This window comes from Haliaeetus albicilla, chromosome Z, assembly GCF_947461875.1.
Source record: "Haliaeetus albicilla chromosome Z, bHalAlb1.1, whole genome shotgun sequence".
Taxonomy (NCBI): Eukaryota; Metazoa; Chordata; class Aves; order Accipitriformes; family Accipitridae; genus Haliaeetus; species Haliaeetus albicilla.
Genome location: NC_091516.1, coordinates 20,500,368 through 20,514,505, shown reverse-complemented (window position 1 = coordinate 20,514,505; position 14,138 = coordinate 20,500,368). Strand labels below are relative to the sequence as shown.

The 14,138-nt window shown below is 45.1% G+C and overlaps 1 protein-coding gene and 2 pseudogenes across 21 annotated transcripts in view; 1 reads left to right on the top strand and 2 right to left on the bottom strand.

The window, feature by feature from the left end:
- PTPRD (protein tyrosine phosphatase receptor type D) overlaps positions 1-14,138 on the top strand; it is a 1,298,969-nt gene that overhangs the window by 418,401 nt on the left and 866,430 nt on the right. The window lies entirely within an intron of this gene.
- Positions 10,592-11,623, bottom strand: LOC104323455 (E3 ubiquitin-protein ligase Topors-like; annotated as a pseudogene).
- LOC138683818 (E3 ubiquitin-protein ligase Topors-like) lies at positions 11,648-12,416 on the bottom strand (annotated as a pseudogene).

Below are 14,138 nucleotides of genomic sequence, written 5' to 3'. Positions count from 1 at the left end.
GAACAGTGAAAAAAAATCCCTTGTTCAGGCTCTGGTGAAAAATCTTTTCTTCATGGGATCAAGATTAAATGAAATGCCTTATATACCTCTCTGAATTCATAAGTGTATGATCATCTACTGCCCTGTTGTCCTGGTTTCAGCTGGGATAGAGTTAACTGTCTTCCTAGTAGCTGGTACAGTGCTGTGTTTTGAGTTCAGTATGTGAAGAATGTTGATAACACTGATGTTTTCAGTTGTTGCTCAGTAGCGTTTAGACTATAGTCAAGGATTTTTCAGCTTCTCATGCCCAGCCAGGGCACCTGACCCAAACTGGCCAACAGTGTATTCCATACCATGTGACGTCCCATCTAGTTTAGGAACTGGGAAGTGGGGGGCAGGGATTCGCCGCTCGGGGACTGGCTGGGTGTCGGTCGGCGGGTGGTGAGCAATTGCCCTGCGCATCATTTGTACATTTCAATCCTTTTATTACTACTGTTGTCATTTTATTAGTGTTATCATTACCATTATTAGTTTCTTCTTTTCTGTTCTATTAAACCGTTCTTATCTCAACCCAGGAGTTTTACTTCTTTTCCTGATTTTCTCCCCCATCCCACTGGATGGGGGGGGAGTGAGTGAGTGGCTGCGTGGTGCTTAGTTGCTTGCTGGGGTTAAACCACGACAGTCCATTTTGGCGCCCAACATGGGGCTCGAAGGGTTGAGATAACGACAAACCTGACCAGAGCTTGTTAAAACAACTTTGTTCTAAGCACTCATTATGTTGATTTATGTATTCTTAGAGTTGTTGCTCTGGTTTTTAAGGCTCTGTTATGTATCACCTCGCTTGCTGTATGTAGTTCCTCTTCTACTGCTTATCATCCGTGGGAGGTGGATTAAGGTTTTCGCTTTGATTTATGGTATAACTCTGGTTTATGGTATGATAAAGTCATCGGCTGTGGGATTAATCCGGTATTTGCACTTAGCATTGTCACCTTTATACTGCGGGAGCCATCTGTGGGAAACTATTAATAATTATACCATTTACCTTTCCTCCATGGAAAACCAGTCTGTGGGTGGGGTACCTTTCTTCCCCTCTCCTTTCTCCTTCAGTCCAGTCACAATGGTGTTTGAGAATTTTGAAAAATTTGAATACTCCTGGAATGTTGGGACTAGCATGGTCCTAGCCCTACTGCTAGGAATTAGCATACTTCTGAATGTGGTTCAGCTCTCGTTTAAGGTTAAACAGCTATTTAAGAAGATCACCCAGAGATGTGCCCCAAGGCTGGATAATTATGAGTGGCAGGGTGTGTGGGGTAGTATGGGCAAGTACCTAGAAAAGTGGGCACCTCCAATGTTTGGAAATTCACCCCTGAACAAGTGCAGGATCCAGAAGAACTAGTAAAATATTTGGAAAAGGTATGCTGTCACCCCAGCAGCTCCAGAGAGATACAAATCACTGCAACGTGCTGTGACCTGGCTCATGCCTATCGAGCGCTGTTCGACACCAGTCAGTACCCTCAAGGGGAAGAGAAAGTCTCTGGACCTAACAACAAAATGATGAGTACCGCGGCCACCCAAACCTCGGCAACGGGTGCTGCGGCCCCTCCAGCCCCGGCAAGGAGCATTGCAGGCACCCAGACCTTGGTGACAGGCACCGTGACCCCTCCAGCCCCAGCGACGAGAACTCGGGCTACCCAAACCTCAACAACAGGCACTGCGGTCCCTCCAGCCCCAGCGATGAGCACTGCTGCTACCCAAACCTCAGCGACAGACACTGTGGTTATCCAAAACCCAGTGAATGATACTGCAACTGAACCAGCAGACCAACCTGCACCAGCATCAGTTGCCCCCGTACAGAAAAAGAAATATACAAAAAAATCAGTTCGCTTAGCGAAGGATGAAGATGAACCAGGGTCATCACGGGAACCGGAGGAAGAGGCAGAACCAGAGGTAATAACCCGGTCCCTATCCTTGAGTGAGCTGCAGGATTTGCGAAAAGACTTTGGCCGCCATATAGGTGAGCATATTATCACCTGGCTCCTCTGATGTTGGGACAATGGGGCTAATAGCTTGGAATTAGAAGGTAGGGAAGCCAAGCAGCTGGGATCGCTTGCCAGGGAAGGTGGCATTGACAAGGCAATTGGAAGAGGAACACAAGCCATCAGCCTCTGGAGGCGACTCCTGTCAAGTGTGAAGGAAAGGTACCCCTTTAAGGCTGATGTTATATGTCAATCAAGCAAGTGGACCACCATGGAAAAAGGTATTCAATATCTGAGGGAATTAGCTGTGCTAGAGATGATTCATCATGACCCGGTCCACCCACAATTACCCAAAGATCCAGACGAAGTCCAATGCACACGACCCACGTGGCGGAAGTTTGTACGGAGCGCACCATCATCCTATGCCAACGCATTGGCAATAATGGCCTGGAAGGATGAAGAGGCACCGCCAGTGGAGGAAGTGGCTTGCCAACTCCGTCAATACGAAGAAAATCTCTCCTCCTCCCTACAAGCCTGCATTGCGGCTGTGAAGAAGCTGTCCGAGGATTTCCAGCAATTCAAAGAGGATATGTCCTACTCCCCACCTGTAAGGACCAATGTCTCAGCTATTAGGAGTGAGCGTTCCTCGGCCCAAGAGAGAGAATATGGAAGGTACACACCGCGAGGTGCCCTGTGGTTTTACCTATGCGATCAGGGAGAGGACATGAGGAAATGGGATGGAAAACCTACCTCGGTCCTAAATGCACGGGTACGTGAACTGCGAGGAAAAACCACCACAAAAGGGGATTCTACCAGGAAAAATGCTGCTCCAGTTTCCAAACAGAGTAGAAGGGCTGATTTTATTTCCAATCCTCTTGAAGGGACTTCTGAGCCAATTTTACGAGAAGTGAATACTGAATACTCTGACCAGAATTAGAGGCGCCCTGCCTCCAGCCAGGTGGAGGAAAGGGATAACCGGGTCTATTGGACTGTGTGGATTCGATGGCCTGGCACATCAGACCCACAGGAGAATAAGGCTCTAGTAGACACTGGCGCACAGTGCACTCTGATGCCATCAAGTTATAAAGGGACAGAATCCATTTGTATTTCTGGTGTGACAGGGGGATCCCAAGAATTAACTGTATTGGAAGCTGAAGTAAGCCTAACTGGAAATGAATGGCAGAAACACCCCATTGTAACTGGTCCAGAGGCTCCGTGTATCCTTGGCATAGACTACCTCAGGAGGGGGTATTTTAAGGACCCGAAGGGGTATCGATGGTCTTTTGGTATAGCTGCCTTGGAGACGGAGGGCACTGAACAGCTGTCTACCCTGCCTGGTCTCTCTCAAGATCCTTCGATTGTGGGGTTGCTCAAGGTTGAAGAACAACAAGTGCCAATTGCTACCACGATGGTGCACCGGCGGCAATATCGCAGCAACCGAGACTCTCTGATTCCCATCCACAAGTTGATTCGCCAACTGGAGAGCCAAGGAGTGACCAGCAAAACTCGCTCACCCTTTAATAGTCCCATACGGCCAGTGCGGAAGTCTAATGGGGAGTGGAGACTAACAGTTGACTATTGCGGCCTGAATGAATATGCGGCACTCACCACCGCTGAGTGCTGCCGTTCCAGATATGCTAGAACTTCAATACGAGCTAGAGTCAAAGGCAGCCAAGTGGTACGCCGCAATTGACATTGCTAATGCATTTTTCTCAATCCCTCTAGCAGCAGCGTGTCGTCCACAATTTGCCTTTACTTGGAGGGGTGTCCAGTACACTTGGAATCAATTGCCCCAGGGGTGGAAACACAGGCCCACCATTTGCCATGGACTAATCCAGACTGCACTGGAAAAAGGTGAAGCTCCGGAACACCTGCAATACATTGATGACATCATCGTATGGGGCAACATGGCAGAAGAAGTCTTTGAGAAAGGGAGGAAAATAATCCAAATCCTTCTGAAAGCCGGTTTTGCCATAAAAGAAAGTAAGGTCAAGGGACCTGCACAGGAGATCCAGTTTTTGGGAATAAAATGGCAAGATGGACGTCGTCAGATCCCAATGGATGTGATTAATAAAATAGCAGCTATGTCTCCCCCGACTAATAAAAAGGACACACAGGCCTTCTTAGGTGTCGTGGGGTTTTGGAGAATGCATATTCCAAATTACAGTCTGATTGTAAGCCCTCTCTATCAAGTGACCCAGAAGAAGAATGATTTTAAATGGGGCCCTGAACAACAACAAGCCTTTGAACAAATTGAACAGGAGATTGTTCATGCCGTAGCCCTTGGACCAGTCCAGACAGGACCAGATGTTAAAAATGTGCTCTATACTGCAGCTGGGGAGAATGGCCCTACCTGGAGCCTCTGGCAGAAAGCACCTGGGGAGACCCAAGGCCGACCCCTGGGGTTTTGGAGTCGAGGATATTGAGGATCCGAGGCTCTCTATACTCCAACTGAAAAAGAGATATTGGCAGCGTATGAAGGAGTTCGAGCCGCCTCAGAAGTGGTTGGTACTGAGACACAGCTCCTCTTAGCACCCTGACTGCCAGTGCTGGGCTGGATGTTCAAAGGGAGGGTCTCCTCTACACATCACGCGACTGACGCCACGTGGAGTAAGTGGATCGCACTGATCACACAACGGGCTCGCATAGGAAACCCCAGTCGCCCAGGAATTTTAGAAGTGATCACAGACTGGCCAGAAGACAAAGATTTTGGAATGTCGCCAGAGGAGGAGGTGGCACGGGCTGAAGAGGCCCTGCTGTATAATAAACTGCCAGAAAATGAGAGGCAATATGCCCTGTTCACTGATGGGTCCTGTCGCATCGTGGGAAAACATCAGAGGTGGAAGGCTGCTGTATGGAGTCCTACACGACTAGTCGCAGAAACTGCTGAAGGAGAGGGTGAATCGAGTCAGTTTGCAGAGGTGAAAGCCATCCAGCTAGCGTTTGATATTGCTGAAAGAGAAAAGTGGCCAGTGCTCTATCTCTATACTGACTCATGGATGGTGGGAAATGGCCTGTGGGGCTGGTTACAGCAATGGAAGCAGAGCAACTGGCAGCGCAGAGGTAAACCCATTTGGGCTGCCACACTGTGGCAAGATATTGCGTCCCAGCTAGAGAATCTGGTTGTAAAAGTACGTCATGTAGACGCTCACGTACCCAAGGGTCGGGCCACTGAAGAACATCGAAACAATGAACAGGTGGATCAGGCTGCCAAGATTGAAGTGGCTCAGGTGGACCTGGACTGGCAACATAAGGGTGAGCTATTTATGGCTCGATGGGCCCATGATACTTCAGGCCATCAGGGAAGAGATGCAACATATAGATGGGCTCGAGATCGAGGGGTGGACCTGACCATGGACACTATTGCGCAGGTTATCCATGAATGTGAAACATGTGCTGCAATTAAGCAAGCCAAGTGGTTAAAGCCCCTGTGGTATGGAGGGCGATGGCTGAAATATAAATTTGGGGAAGCCTGGCAGATTGACTATATCATACTCCCACAAACTCGCCAAGACAAGCGCTATGTGCTTACAATGGTGGAAGCAACCACCGGATGGCTGGAAACATATTCTGTACCCCATGCCACTGCCCGGAACACTATCCTGGGCCTTGAGAAGCAGGTCTTGTGGCGACATGGCACCCCAGAAAGAATTGAGTCAGACAATGGGACTCATTTCCGAAACAACCTCATAGACACCTGGGCCAAAGAGCATGGCATTGAGTGGGTGTATCATATCCCCTATCATGCACCAGCCTCTGGGAAAATTGAGCGATACAATGGACTGTTAAAGACTACATTGAGAGCAATGGGGGGCGGAACTTTCAAACATTGGGATACACATTTAGCAAAAGCCACCTGGTTAGTCAACACCAGAGGATCTGCCAATCGGAGTGGCCCTGCCCAATCAGAACTTTTACATACTGTAGAAGGGGATAAAATCCCTGTAGTGCACATGAAAAATATGTTAGGGAAAACAGTCTGGGTTACTCCTGCCTCAGGCAAAGGTAAACCCATTCGTGGGATTGCTTTTGCTCAAGGGCCTGGGTGCACTTGGTGGGTGATGCGAAAAGATGGGGAAGTCCGATGTGTGCCTCAAGGGGATTTGATTTTAGGTGAAAATAGCCAGAATTAAACTGTATGATATTAGTTGCTATATAACCCTGCTACTGTATGTTATCATTACTATAATTGTTATATGCTATATCCATGGTACTATAGTAAGAATCACTTGGATCAAGCAAGAAAGAACTGTGATAAAACTGAGCAAAGCGCAGTAGAGGTGGAACCAGAACTGACTCCAGCATGCAACAATCCAATGGTGTACACCATCCTCCAGCTGCGTCAAATGTCATTTGCTCATCACACCGCACTGAAGCCCAATTCTGCTCTACCGACTGAGAGGACTTTGCACCATCCCTCCTGCCCAGACAGACTGTATGACAGATGGAGCCCAGAGTCGGAAACTAAATGAACTCAACAAACATTTTATGAACATAACCCATGAACTAAAGAACTGATATCTCTGTGTGTGTATACTTATCTATCTATCTATCTATCTATCTATCTATCTCATTGTTCATATGTCTCAAAGGGATGGAAAGGTGGTGATGATTGATCAGAATGTAACTAAAGGTATGGGAACTGAGCATGACGTCAATGGTATAGAATAAGGGGTGGATACTGTCCTGGTTTCAGCTGGGATAGAGTTAACTGTCTTCCTAGTAGCTGGTACAGTGCTATGTTTTGAGTTCAGTGTGGGAAGAATGTTGATAACACTGATGTTTTCAGTTGTTGCTCAGTAGTGTTTAGACTAGAGTCAAGGATTTTTCAGCTTCTCATGCCCAGCCAGGGCACCTGACCCAAACTGGCCAACAGTGTATTCCATACCATGTGACGTCCCATCTAGTTTAGGAACTGGGAAGTGGGGGGCAGGGATTCGCCGCTCGGGGACTGGCTGGGTGTCGGTCGGCGGGTGGTGAGCAATTGCCCTGCGCATCATTTGTACATTTCAATTCTTTTATTACTACTGTTGTCATTTTATTAGTGTTATCATTACCATTATTAGTTTCTTCTTTTCTGTTCTATTAAACCGTTCTTATCTCAACCCAGGAGTTTTACTTCTTTTCCTGATTTTCTCCCCCATCCCACTGGATGGGGGGGGAGTGAGTGAGCGGCTGCGTGGTGCTTAGTTGCTGGCTGGGGTTAAACCACGACACCTGTGAGTCCATGACCACCCACCCCAGGAGGGAAGTAAAGAGGTCTTGCTTACAGGAATCCTTTTTTAAGACAATTTCACTATACAAAAAAAAGAAGATAGCATCTATTACTGAAGCCAGTGAATTCTAAACCTCATGTCCCAAACATTGATGACCAAGAACTATACTGTGGCGGGTTGACCCTGGCTGGGTGCAAGGTGCCCACCAAAGCTGCTCTGTCACTCCCCCTTCTCAGCTGGACAGGGGGGAGAAAATATAACAAAAGGCTCGTGGGTCAAGATAAGGACATTTTAATAAAGTGAAAGCAAAGGTCGCGCGTGACAGCAAAGAAAAACAAATGATGTTATTCTCTACTTCCCATCAGCAGGCAACGTCTAGCCACTTCCTGGGAAGCAGGGCTTCGGTACTTGTAGTGGTTGCTCCAGAAGACAAAAATGCCCCCCTTCTGTCTCCCTTTACTTAGCTTTTGTATCTGAGCTGACGTCATATGGTATGGAATATCTGTTTGGTTAGTTTAGGTCAGCTGTCCTGTTTATGTCCCCTCCCAAGATCTTGCCCTGCCCCAGCCTGCCATTGGGGAGGGCGGGGGCAAAAATATTGGAGAGACAGCCTTGATGCTGTACCACCACTGCTCAGCAGTAGCCAAAACACTGGTGTGTTATCAACACCTTTTTAGCTACTGATGCAGAACACAGCGCTATGAGGGCTGCTGTGGGGAGTATTAACTCCATCTCAGCCAGACCCAATACATATACTTACTTGTGTAGATGTTCAAATGCTATTTAGGCTTTTTTGGCATTCACAATCCGTCTGGAGTAAAGGCTGAACACATCCTTCAAAAGAAAACAGCAGAATCTTATCTGAAAACAGACAAATATGTAATGATTTTGGACTTAAACTAGTGGAAATCAAGTCTGGTACTATCCGAACTATCTCAGAAACAAAAAACCAAGAACAGCAGTTTCATAATCTATAAACTACATATAGAGTTTCTGGAATTAACTCTTTGCAATATTTGTTTGCATATTTTTATCTCTTATAGATGTTCCTTTAAATGTTCAGAGAAAGCTGTGCAATTGGCTATGAATCTGTTTAGTTCACATACTAGATTTTCCAAAATATGCAGTTATTCATTAATATTTGCCAACCTCATCCCCATTACATTAAGAAAAAAGCAATTTCTCTGAAGGAGTGCCTATACCATTGTTAACACAGAAGGACCTGTTGGTATATATTGCATGCTCCCTTTCTGCATGTCTGGGTCTCTCCAATCAAAGGAAAGAGGGCTATGGGAGGAGAGAGGAAACAAGTTATTTGTGGCCCTTCACAGTAATCAGTAAGCAAGATGCCGTCCTAGATCCAGGAACTGGGAAGTGCCTCCTGGTCCTACAGATTAGATTTGTACACTGCGTGTATTTTAGCACTGCTAATGGAATGAAATGCTTCCCTTGAAATAATATTTTCCTGGGCCATGTTTTCATCACCTTCCTGTGATACTGCAATCCAGGAGTCTATTTTGTGAGTTTTGAACTATCCGTGCTAAGTGTTACTGTTCATTGATAAGGAGAGCATCAGGGTTTCTTCTACTGCATTAGGCATATGCTTTCCATGACCATGACTGATTTGGGTGTCCACCAAAGGATTCCTGAAGGTGGCCACTGTCCAGGCATCTCAGCAGTGGCCACCTTCTTTCCCCCTTCAGCGGTTGAATCTGTTGGTTTACCAACAACTGTTCAGAAAATCGAAAGCACCAGAGGGGAGTAAAACTGTTCTGGTACCCAAGTTCAGACTTGCACCAGTGGATACCTAGCCAGTGTTGTCAGGGAGGTATTGTCATCCTACACCACTGCTGTCTGTGCTGCTGTGATCTTTGTAGCTCCCCAGGGTTATGGAGGAGGGATGAGTGAGATCTGGCCAAAGACCTTCCACTGCCTACCTTTCCCAGCCCCAGAAGAGGAATTTGCACATCCCAGGTAGGAATCACAGCCCCAGTCTGAGACAGTCAGGCCACACACAGCCTTTCTGCAGCAGAAGGGAGAACTGGCCAGGTGTCCCAGGAGCTTCCAGTAGGAACTCAGTTTGGTGGCCCAAGGCCTCTCCAAGGGCAGAGGCCCAGCAGCATCTCTCATGCTGGCACTGCCTGCTTCAGCAACCCCAGCCCTCCAGGGCCTCTGTCCTGGCCACCTGGGGTTTGGCACACCAGACTGATTGTAATTGTGATTGTATCCAAGTGTGTGTGAGTGTGGGTGTCAAGCATTTTACACTGCATTCTGCAAATTTTGCTCCTCTGCTTCAATCAGAAGTTAAACTCTTAGACCAACTAAGGTGAAAGTGGTTTGTATCAGACTAGTTACCCTTCTGGGTGACAAGTGCAGGAACATGGCCAGTTTGCTGTCCCCTGTTTGTGCTCCCCTCCCCTCTGAACCTTGAGTGTGTGTGATCCCTCCTCCTTGTGCTCAAGTGTCTGTGCTCTAACCCTGAATAGTAATGGAATACAAAATGTGCTAATAGGATGAGAGCTCCAAATCATCACCCTAGTGAGTACCCTATTAAAACCAATTACAAATTAACATTCAAATCTGTCCTCAGGTAAACCAAAGGGACCACACTTCTGTAGCTGCAAGCAGGCTCAAGAATGAGGGTCAGTTCTACAGCCCACCCTGTTCTGTACATTTAGGGAAGACAAAAGTCAATTTTGGCTTGCTGAGTAAGGTTGTCTCAAGTACAAGTGAAAGAAGAGAACCATGTTTCAAAGAAAGCAAGTGATGCATTTGTGTTTTTTCTTTGGTTGTTTCATCTTTTTTAAACACAATTTTGAAATATTCTGTGGATATATCTTACAAACTATGAGAATATAGGATTGCTTTGCGAAATTACAACTTTCAAACACTCTTCTGAGAAATTTTAAAAGTTGTGCTAGCAAAACTTTATGTTCTTCACTTTTAAGAATTGTTCAGTGTAAAACAGAGTACTTTTAAAAAAAAATTATTTTTGTTTTTAATTATTTTTTTCCCTGGGGAATCAAACCAACAGGATCTGTTGACAAATCTCTTTGGCAGCCTTAACATCAATGGTGGTTTTTCTGGATGCTCTAGAAAGGAAGTCCTTTCTAGAAAGAAGAAGACAGTTGACTGGAGGGTGCTGCTTGTGTGCCTTGAACACGGCTAGTTACAGTTCCTGTATGAGGGGTGTTAGTACTGGTATCCATTATGACAAGGCTCTGATCAGTTGCTATTTTTCAAAGCTCAGCTTCAGCATTTCTAATGTCACCATCTAAGACCCTTCTTGTGGTAGTAAAACAATAATTTTTGGTGGCTACTCCAGTTTTCTTGCTGACTCTAAATATCTTCATATTCTGTCATTCCCAGAAAAGAAGATGGAGACTTATTTTCCTTCTCATTTATCTGACTTGTGCCTGTCTAAGTAATGCTGCTGTCAAATTCAATATGTTCTAGCTCTTTGTCACTATCACTATCAATTGTAATCACAACTGGAAAAGAAAGTGCTGAATTACTTGTGTGATCTTTCTGGTGCTTCTACTTAAGCTTTTCCTTATTCTTTTTACAATGCCTCATTGTATAATTTTTCCTTCATAGACTGTCTCCATACTTGCACTCCTAATCTCTTTTTTTTCATTTTCTTACACTTTGTCTCACTTGTTTTGTTGTCTGAAAGGTTATCTTCATTTTTTGTAGCAGTCACTGAATTTTGATAAAATTTTCTTGTGGTCATTTCCTTTCTCTAAATTGTGCGGTCCGTGACTGTATTGTCCAAGTGGTGAGTTTCGTACTTCCTTTTTCCAACCGGCTTTTCACTTTCAATTCCCTCAGTACTTTCAGAGGGTGCCCTTGATATATTGCATGATTAACTCGTTGACCTGCAGCTTTCATAATAACAATAGTGTCTCTCATAGACTCCCCTCCAGCTATGCAGACTTATCATTTCAGTAAAAGACAGTATACTGTATTCTGGACTAGTAGTTTACCTTGAATAGTGAGCATTAGGCTGAGTCCTCCTCCTGCATGAGGATTCATAGACATCTTCAACCATGTTTTGACTATAAAAAGGAGAACACTTCTGGTATCTACTTTGGCAATTGTCTCTCATATAATAATCATGACTCTCTATGCTTCTTGATCTTCTTTTTCCAGGGCCTTTGCTATGCACTCATGATCTACTTACTGCTCTGGATGTAGTACAGTCATGACTTAGAGAGCCTCTCTGGCTTTCTTGAGAGGTGCTGGCATTATGAGTTCTCAATATTCTCTTGTTTCTTTTGTTCCTGTGTATGCTACTATCTCTGTTTCTTGATTATCTCATTTAAATTGACTTATGCCGCAATACTCCTTCATAGTCCTATGGCCATGACTGCCTCGACTGTGCTGGGAATAGGATTGTGGAATTGTGGACTTTCCTTTTCTGCACAATCTGTGATTACAAGGAGAGCACATTGTGTCCCTTCCTGAAGAGGGGCTTCAGATGAAGTCCTGTGGAGATAGATCTTTTACTTTACATTTGTTCTTATCATCTTTCTTCTTGACTGCAGGGGACGAGCAGTTTTACACCTACCTGCATTCTGTGAATATATGAATGAGTATGGCAAACAACTTCTGATTGGCTTATGTGACTACAACTGTGAAGCTGAGTTGGCTGCTGTTTCTTCACATCTTTCCTTTTCTTCCCTGACTGACTCCTCAGTGTCCAAGGACAGCTCAAATAGTTCTTGTGTCCTCTCAGCTAATGGCTTAACATGCCCAGCAATAAAACAATGGTCCAAAGAACATTCACTGTCATTTAAGTCAGCATTAGCCTATTTCAGTTCTTTTCACAGAAAGTCCTCACCAGAACTTTCTGAAACCTCTAGAGGAGAACTTATTGTTGCATGAACTTCTTTCTTCTGAAATGGAACATGATAGCCCTGGAGTTTCATCACCCAAGGGGGATTGATCACTATCAGTCAGATGAACTGTGATCTAGTTCTTGAGAATCTGCCTCATATGGAGATATTGTAATAATTGATGAGTCTGAACAACTCTTTTCATCACACAGTGGAACAGGACAGTCATATTCAGCATGCTGATCATATGCTTCTAAGTTAAAAGGAGATAGGGCAAGACAAGAATTCAGCTGAAGTATGGTGTTCCCATGTTTGGGTGTTATGGTAAGGAAATCTCCAGCCATCAGGGCTGGCAAAAGAGCCATTTTCTGAAGGTCTGAGTAGGTACTCCTTAAATTCATCTTCATCATGAATTCTGTGGAAAATAAAACAGAGACTGCTTGCAGAGTAAGCATTCTGCTTTGGTTTTTGACCACTCCTGGACAAAAGAGAAACAGAACCTCTGGAAGCAGTGATCTGGATAGCCAACATTGTCAAATCTGTCCAAGCAGATAGGGCTTTAGAATCAGGAGATGCTCATTTAAAGTCACCAGATGTACTGGTTTTGGCTGGGATAGAGTTAATTTTCTTGATAGTAGCTTTTATGATGCTATGTTTTGGATTTGTGATGAAAACAATGTTGATAAACACAAGGATGTTTTAGTTATTGCTGAACAGTGTTTACAGAGAGCCTTTTCTGCATCTGACTGTCCTGCCAGCAAGGAGGCTGGGGGTGCACAAGAAGTTGGGAGGGGAGACAGCTGTGACAGCTGACCCCAACTAACCAAAGAGGTATCCCATACCATATGACATCATGCCCAGCAATAAAAGCTGTGAGACGAAGAAAGAAGTGGGAGACTTTTAGAGTTATGGCATTTGTATTCCCCAATAACCTTTGCATAAGATGGAGCCCTGCTTTCCTGGAGATGGCTAAACACTTGCCTGCCAATCAGAAGTGGTGAGTGAGTGGATTCCTTATGTTGCTTTGCTTGCACGTACAGCTTTTGCTTTACCTATTAAACTGTCTTTACCTCAACCTACAAGTTTTCTCACTTTTACCCTTTTGATTGTCTTTCCCTTTCCACTGTGGGGGAGTGAGCAAGCAACTGTGTGGTACTTAGTTGCCAGCCAGGGTTAAACTACAGCAATTATAGAATCATAGAAACAGAATGGCTTGGGTTGGAAGGGACCTTAAAGGTCATCTAGTTCTAACCCCAGTGCCATAGGCAAGGATACCTTCCACTAGACCAGGCTGCTCAAAGGCCCATCTAACCTGGCCTTGAACACTTCCAGGGATGGGGCACCCACAGCTTCTCTGGGCAACCTGTTCCAGTGTCTCCCACGCTCACAGTAAAGAATTTCTTCCTAATATTTGATCTAAATCTACCCTCTTCCAGTTACACCTCATTCTATCACTACACTGCCTGATAAAGAGTCTTTCCCCATCTTTCCTTTAAGTCCCCTTTGAGTGGTGGAAGTCTGCAATAAGGTGTCATCAGAGCCTTCTCTCCTCTAGGCTAAACAACCCCAACTCTCTCAGCCTGTCACCATAGGGGAGGTACTCCAGCCCCTGGCCCTTGTCTGGGAAGCCCTCCTCCAATCTGTTGGCAGCTGATGCAGTTTACTTGTGCTACCTTACGGCAAAATGTTGCTACCCACTGCAAACTCCTTGGCTGCTGAAGTCATGTTCTACAAAAGAAAGAGACAGAAAGATCATTACTCTTCCAGAGAGAAAAAAACCTGTTAAAGTCTAGACAAAGAAACACATAACCATTTTCTTTAAAGTTGAAAAAGCCATCATTAGCCAGCACTAAGAGAATATAAAAAAAGAAACAACACAACACTAACTGCTTTGCTTGGTTTCTCTGCAAAACATTTGAGAAATGTAGGTGTCATGGGTAAATTTCATCCCAACATAGAAAGGAAGGACTCTGAAAAACATCCAGGCTTAGGAACTACATTTCTAGAAAACCTGCTTTCCCCAATCTCATCTGCCTTCACTAACATGAGCAGAACTGTCTTTTCTCCTCCATTTTTAAGTGGAGGTCCTCATCGGCAGAACCACCTCTTTCAGGGGAATGTAGGAGTCT